The 7,661-nt window shown below is 36.5% G+C and overlaps 1 non-coding gene across 1 annotated transcript; it reads left to right on the forward strand.

Annotated features, from left to right (window-relative positions):
• The first annotated feature begins 639 nt into the window (after window positions 1-639).
• LOC140858239 (small nucleolar RNA R71) lies at window positions 640-745 on the forward strand. The gene has a single exon (XR_012141807.1). It is a non-coding gene; the product is annotated as a small nucleolar RNA R71 (small nucleolar RNA).
• Window positions 746-7,661: the final 6,916 nt, after the last annotated feature.

A 7,661-nucleotide genomic window follows, 5' to 3' on the forward strand; every position in this document is an offset into this window, starting at 1 on the left:
CCTTTTTTTCGAAAGTCGAGCTATGAGTACTCGAAGTGGGTTGAGGAGGGTTCTGGTATTGTGGCTGGGATGGATGCCTAAAAGTTACATCCGGGTAACCTGATCTTTGTTGCACTTGAGGAACCACTGGTTGTGATTTTCATGAGAAATTCGGATGGTTTCTCCATCCCAGATTGTACGTACTAGAATAGGGGTTGTTCCCTAGTCTATGAGTAGTTTGGGCTTGATGGACTTGTTCTTGTACATGTTCAGAAAACTGTGGTGCAACCAAACAATCATTCTCACAATGAGTGGGGCTCGAACACAATGCACATATGTCTTGTATCTGACAGGATGGAGAAGGTGACTGTCCTATACTTAATAATTGATCTAACTTTTGGGATAATTCATCTACCTTATGATGGATATCTATGGCATTTTCTACTTCATATATTCCACCTCTCTTTGGGTTTAACATGGGTTTATCTCTAATAGAGGCAGACATATAATGTAATGAATTTTTACTTAAAATTTCAAACAGTTGACATGCCTCATCCTCACTTTTCAGCATGAATGTCCCACCGCATGATGCATCGACCATTTATCGATGTCTTTCAGATAGCCCATCATAAAAATATTGGATTAACTGCCACTTGGGTACAGCATGGTGGGGATATTTTCTAATAAGGTCCTTTAATCTCTCCCATGTTTTATGAAATATTTCTCCATCTAATTGGGAAAAACTAGTTATGGCCTTCCTTATTTGATTAGTTTTTCCTATGAAAAAATATTTCTTGAGAAACTCTCCTTGCAGCTGGTCCCAGGTTGATATAGTCATAGAATCCAAAGTATGTAGCCAGTATTTGGCTTTGTCCTTAAGTGAGAAAGAAAATAATTTTAACCTAAGAGCATCATCGGAGAAGTTGTGAATTTTGATAGTTGAGCATATCTCAAGAAATTCTTCAAGATATTTATAAGGGTCCTCATTACTAAGTCCATAAAATGAAGGTAACATTTGGATTATACTGGACTTAATTTCATATTGATTATACTGGACTTAATTTCATTTGGATTATATATATATTTTTTATAATAAAGTGAGAAAAGAGTGAAGAAAATCTAAAGAGAAGAACCTAAGAATCTTAAATCTAGGAAAAGGGAGAAATTAGTTAATGTTTAGATGTTAATAGCTATCAACTTAAACAAGCATGGACTCTCTATCCTAAGGTTAACTTAGATCTAAATAGCCCTAACTTCCAAGACCGCCTTTGAGCACTCCAAGCTCAAGACTGACTAACTGACTTGGCCAGGTAAGCATAAGATGTGGGAGGTTCCCTGCTCGTTGCTTTCCTTAGACACCAACTGAGTTGGCCAGGTCAGTCAACGGAACCAATTGAAAATCACTTTCTTTAACCACTTGCCTTAGACACCGAGCAATTAACCAATCTGCACTCGGTTCAACTCTAGAGCTTTCTTATCCTATTGAGCTCGAAATTTCTAGGGCTAACGTCTAGTTGATTTTAAAATTAAGGCTTGGTTTAATGTAGAATGATGGTTATGATTTTTGGGCCAAGAAAGGGTGATCAAATTTTTACCTTATCTGATTAATGGGTTGCGCCCTTAAAGTTAATTATGGAGATGCAATGCAAAGAAACAAGGTGTCCAATCAAGTTAGAAATTTTTATATTTGAGATTACACTATTTTAGTTAAGTGTTATGAAATATCAATATATATTTTTTTTTAATTCAACCGTGCCAAGGTCCCCGGCAATGGCATCAAAATTTGATGCGTAGTCGTTGATAGCACCAAAAATAACTCTACTCACTACGTAGGTAGGATGAGTTGAGATCGTATCCTCAGGGACCTTGGGCTAAGTTGAGATTAAAAGACAGAAGTATTGTTTTGATTTAAAAAATAAATTATCTTAAAATTGATGTAATTAGAAAATAAAGAGCTCGGAAGTTTTGAATTAATTTATACTAGCAGAGTTGTATCTCTTTTTTTAATTAAATAGATGCGATTAATCTTAAGAAAAATACCTATCTTTCCTCGACACACCCCATACCCGTAGATCATGGTATGTCTCTGAAAAATACTAGGTAAATAACTTTTTTTTTTCGGCATGCCCCGTACCTGTAGATCACGGCACGTCTCCAGAAAGTAAAAGTTGTTCCTAATATTAATCTAACAGGACAGCATAAATAAAAGCATATGAAAGAGAGCAAATAAAGAACTCATGATGATTTAAATAAAAAGCATAATCTTTATTGCATATAAAGAAATACAAGAAAGTTTAGAACAATAAACCATCTCTGTGTTGTTACAAAATTTCTTTTCCACTCCCGAGACTGCTAGCCTAGCTGCTCATGGAGTAGTCCCTTTCTATTCCTCTATGCAAGACTTTAGAAGAATTTCTGGGCTCCCCCTCCAATGAGAGTACAAAAGCCTTTTTATAGGTGTTAGGAGGGAGGAGTTTTACATGATTTTCCGATGTGGGACTAAAGAAAATACTAAGGACTAAAAAATGGATGGATGAGATGGAAAGATCACAAGCAGATAAAGAAAATATAAATTTTTTCTTTTGAAGTATTTCCAAATATATATTTTTTTTCCTTCCATCTGTTCGTCTGTCCCCACGAACCCCGCGTGCCCGCTTGCCTGTCGTGCCGTGCCCGCGTCCGCCCGCGCTCGCATCCGCGCCCGCGTCCATGCCGCGTGAACCATACGTGAACACTCCCTTTTTTTTATTCCAAAAAGAAACTTTTGTTTCTTTACAATGACACTTATATCCTTTTTGGATTCCTTGCATAGTATCTTCATTTTCTATAATACCATATGCATCCTTCTTTTATTTAAATTTTATTTTAAGTCCAATTTTCTTCAAACTTGAGTCTTTTTGATCTGCAAATCGGACTCTTTGTATCGACGATCATCTTTCCTGTAAAACATAAAAAGAAGTATCAAATTCTTAATAAATAAAATAAATTAAATATAATTTTTTGCTCTAAATGACTTAAATTAAGTGTTTATTACCGGACAACCCTAAATTCTGAGATAACTCAGACTTGGTTTCTTACCATGCCATATCTCATACGGTATGGTAGGAATAGTTTTAGAGGAAATCCTATTCAATACATATATTACTGTCATGAGACAATATTCTCAAAGAAACTCAGGGAGGTCCGTGAAGCTCATCATGGAATGGATCATATCTAATAGGGTCCGATTTCTCTATTCTGAAACCTTGTTGAGTTGTGGCATTCCAGGTGGAGTCCATTGAGAGACTATGCCATTGTCCTTAAGATAGTCTAGGAACTCCCAACTAAGGTATTCACCTCCTCGATCGGATTGAAGAACCTTAATAAATTTTTTTTTGTTTGTTTTTCTATCTCGTGCCTAAATTCTTTGAACTTTTCAAAGGCTTCAGACTTATGTTTCATTAGAAACACATGCCCGTACCTAGACATATCATCGGTAAAGGTAATGAAGTAGACATAGTTGCCTCTAGCCGGCACATCAAATGGGCCACACACATCCGTATGTACTAGGGCAAGTAGGTCTGTGGCCCTTTCCCCATGTCCCACAAAAGGGAGCTTGGTCATTTTACTTTGAAGGCATGATTCACAAACTAGATATGACTCGAAAGTCAACGGACTCAATAGCCCAGATTTCTTCAATTTGTTAACCCTGTCTTCCGCTATATGACCTAGCCTTAGGTGCCACAGATACCTATTATTTAGACTATCTCTAGGCCTTTTAATTCCTATGGCATTCACATTTTACTTGATATTAAATACAGATACATCAACATGTAACTGATAGAGACCGTTAATAAGAAAACTATTTACAACTTTATTATTTTCATAAAATATATTACAATGGTCCTTATGAAAGCTAATCACATAGCCTTCTTGTGCGAAACATGAAACAGAAATCAAATTTCTGCTTGCTGCAAGCATATAAAAATAGTCTCTAAGAACTAAATCTAATCATAATGGTAATCGCAGAAGATAGTTTCTCACGGCCACAGCAGCAACTCTTGCTCTGTTCTCAATGCGTAAAATCATATCCCCATCCCTCAGCCTCCTGCTCTCCTCAAGACCCTGCATAGAAGTGCACAAATGAGCACTATAACAAGAGTCAAGTACCCAACTGGATGCAGAAGAAACCGTAAGATTAGATTCTATAACGAGCATTCCTCTAGAAGGACCATCCTTCTTGTTCTTTAGGATGGCCAAGTACTGAGGATAGTTTCGTTTCCAATGGCCGTCTGAATTGCAGTGGAAATATTTTTGCTTTTCAGCAGCCTTCTTCTTCGGTTCCATCTTCTTCCTTTTCCCATCCATCTTTTGTTTCTTCGTAGACTTTTTCTTCTTTCCAAAAGACTTTCTCTTGGAAGAAGTCCGCTCCACAGTAAGGACTGAGCCTTTTGAACTCTTCAAAGAAAGCTCAGCCGTAACCAACATGTTCATTAACTCAGCCAAGGTACACTGCATCTTATGCATATGAAAGTTCATGATGAACTGACCATATGCATCGAACAAGGACTGAAGGATCACATCAATCTGAAAATTCTTGTCTAAGATGATATCGAGTTTTTCAAGCTCCTCAAGGACCTTGATCATTGTCAAACAATGATCTTAGACTGACTGTCCATCACGCATCTTGACCTTAAAAAGTCTTTGACAGACTTGATACTTGGCCGTGCGACTCTGTTCACCAAACAACTCTTGCAGGTGAGCTAACATTTGGCGGGTAGTCAAAATGTCCTCATGCTGGCGCTGCAAGTCATCAGACATTGCACCCAATATGTAGTACCTTGCTTTGTTATCATCATCCGTCTACTTTTCCAGAGACGCTCTCTGTTCAGCAGTCGGATGTGCTGGCATGACAGGTGGATCCTGGTCCAAAATATGAGTCAATTTTTTGAAACTCAGAATAATTCTGTAGTTTCTCAACCAGTCTTTGAAATTAGATCCAGTCAATCTGTGGGTGTCTAGTATTTTGGTCAGGGGATTGGAGGTAGACATATTTTCTGTAGAGAGTCAAAAGTTTCTAGTTAGATTTTGTAATCAGACTTAACCAATTTATTTAGGAATTTTATTTTTAAATAAATTAGGCTTCCACTATTTTCTCAGATCCCTACACTCCCTTGGTAGAGATGTGAAAATCTCCATGATCAGTGATTTCTAGTGGGTGGTGCGATCTCACCAACTAGCTCATCACCTCACCTAACAGTTATTGGTGATGGGTCAACCGATGAGTGGACAACTCTTGTCCAATGATTCTCTAATCATGGTGCACCCAAAACTTGGTCTCTAATTCATGAAGCTCACCATGTCCAGAATATTGCTCCAATCCTTAGTTAAGTCAGACCCACCATTTGCACGAACTAGATTCCTGATTGGGTCCCTCACTGTATCCGAAATATTGAGCCCAACCCATCCTCTAATTCGTAGCATCCAATGCCTAATGGACATGGTTACATCTTCTCGATGCAACTGAGTCACTGTAACCAGTCGAGAACAATCAACCCCGAGAAGGGCCTGCACATCCATAATGATGGAAGACCTAGACTTAATATTTTCTTAGGAAGATTTGATTTAGGTCTCATTAAACTTGACTTGACATAGTCATAACAATTATGACTAACCTAGTGGCATGGGTTAGTTCAAATTATTAGCCACCTCAAATCAGAACTGGGTCGACACATATGGCCAGGCAAGTGAGACCGGTGGAAGGGATATGCCATTAACTCGATAAGAATGCATTCGAGTCGAGTAGCTCCTAATTAAAAACCAGTCGGTCGCATCTACCCAACTTACCTTAGACACCAAATTGTCGAACCAGAACCAATTGGGTTAGCCTACAATCCAGACTCTAACCACTGAGCCAAATTAGGTCTTAACTTGATCGAGTCACATCTAAATGTGATTCGACCTTGATCCAGACTTAATCCTATTAGGCTGGTCAATTATTAGCTTTCATGATCCCACCTAACCAACTCTTGATTCAGTTTGATCAACCGCTAGACCTAATTGAGCTACCCAAACCCGAATCCAATTTTATAAAAATATCTTAGATCTAAAATTCTCAATTTTAGACCAAATTAATTTTATAAACTTAATTCACTAATTAAGTTTGAGTTCATAAACAAAACATATAAATAAATCCTAAGATTTCAGGATCTAAGGTTTTATAGAAAAGTATGTTTTGATTTTTGATTAAGGATGAACGCACGGTACCCCTACACGTCATAAGAACACCCCATTGAATAGGAAGAGAGAGTCTTAAAACTTTACTTCATTCTTATGACCGGACGGCCATGAAGAACACCTTAATCAAAAATATAAATTTAACTACAAAACTAGTTAGATCTAAATTTACATATCTCATATATAATTTAAAATCTAACTAATACATGCTTTGCATACATCTCATGTATCAAAAATTGATCTAATTAACATGCTTTCAGATCTAATACATCATATGTAATATCTAAAAAATAAGATTTAAATTAAACTATTCAAAATTAAATCTATTCTAGACAAGTTACTGGAATAATTCTACAACTAGTCTAGGCATGCAACAGATCAATTTTATGAAAAATTAAAATTTTATTTTTTATTTTTTGATCTGATTATAATACTTATAACATCAAAAAAATAGAGAATAAATTAGATTTAATTCATATTTTAATCTCATTAAAACATAAAACTTAAGACTGTTCATGGATTCAACTAATCCTAGTCCAGTCATGCATCTCATTCATGTTAGATCTTCTTAGATTTAATTTTAAATATTTTGATTTCAGATCTTATCACATCTGATGTGATATATGAAATTTTTTAAATATTAGATAAATAAATATAAAAATTAGATCTAAATTATATCTGAAATAGAGCCAAAAATCTGGCTCTTATACCAGTTGAAAGAAAAAACTGCCTTTTTCCTTTGTAGGATCTTCCAGATTTTATCAAATCTGGGGTGAAATAATTTAAAAATTTTATTTTATACTATTTTAGATCTAATATCTGTTAGATCTAATTTTATTATCTAATATTTAAAATCTAAAATTAAATCTAAAAGTATGAGAAGTTTAAACATACCTCAAAGATAATCTGATTATCCTGTAGATGATCTCAACACAGCCCGAGGTTCTGATGTAGCCACACAAATGCCTAGCCTCTACTGGTATCCACTCAGGCAGAACCTACAATGTCTTCTCCTTGCAAATATACGCTCCAAAAATCAGATCTCTATCTGATTTGGAAGTACTTCAGAACTCCTTCTGAAGTTGGAGCAGCAGCCTGTCAAAGATGTCCTGCAGCCTTCCTGTTCCAGGCATCACCACACCTTTTCCTTGCACCAGATGAACGTCCAACTCCTTAGACATGAAGAGGGGAGATAAGAGAGCAGGGAGGATATAGAGAAGAAGGGAGGGGGCAGCAGCTATTGGGTTTTGTGTATAAAACAACTTCCTTCTAAAACCCTAGGTGCAGAAGGGTTTATATAGACCCTGTATGCTGCGCAGTGCCACATCATTCAACCAATCAAAAAATTCCAATAAATTTTAAAAAAATTTTGATTGGTTGCTTGATGTCATCTGATCACATCAAATAAGAACCCAAGCCTCTATCTCAAAGTTGGCGCCAACACTGGATAAGGACAAAGAGAGGTT

This window comes from Elaeis guineensis, chromosome 5 (assembly GCF_000442705.2).
Source record: "Elaeis guineensis isolate ETL-2024a chromosome 5, EG11, whole genome shotgun sequence".
NCBI classification, from domain to species: domain Eukaryota; kingdom Viridiplantae; phylum Streptophyta; class Magnoliopsida; order Arecales; family Arecaceae; genus Elaeis; species Elaeis guineensis.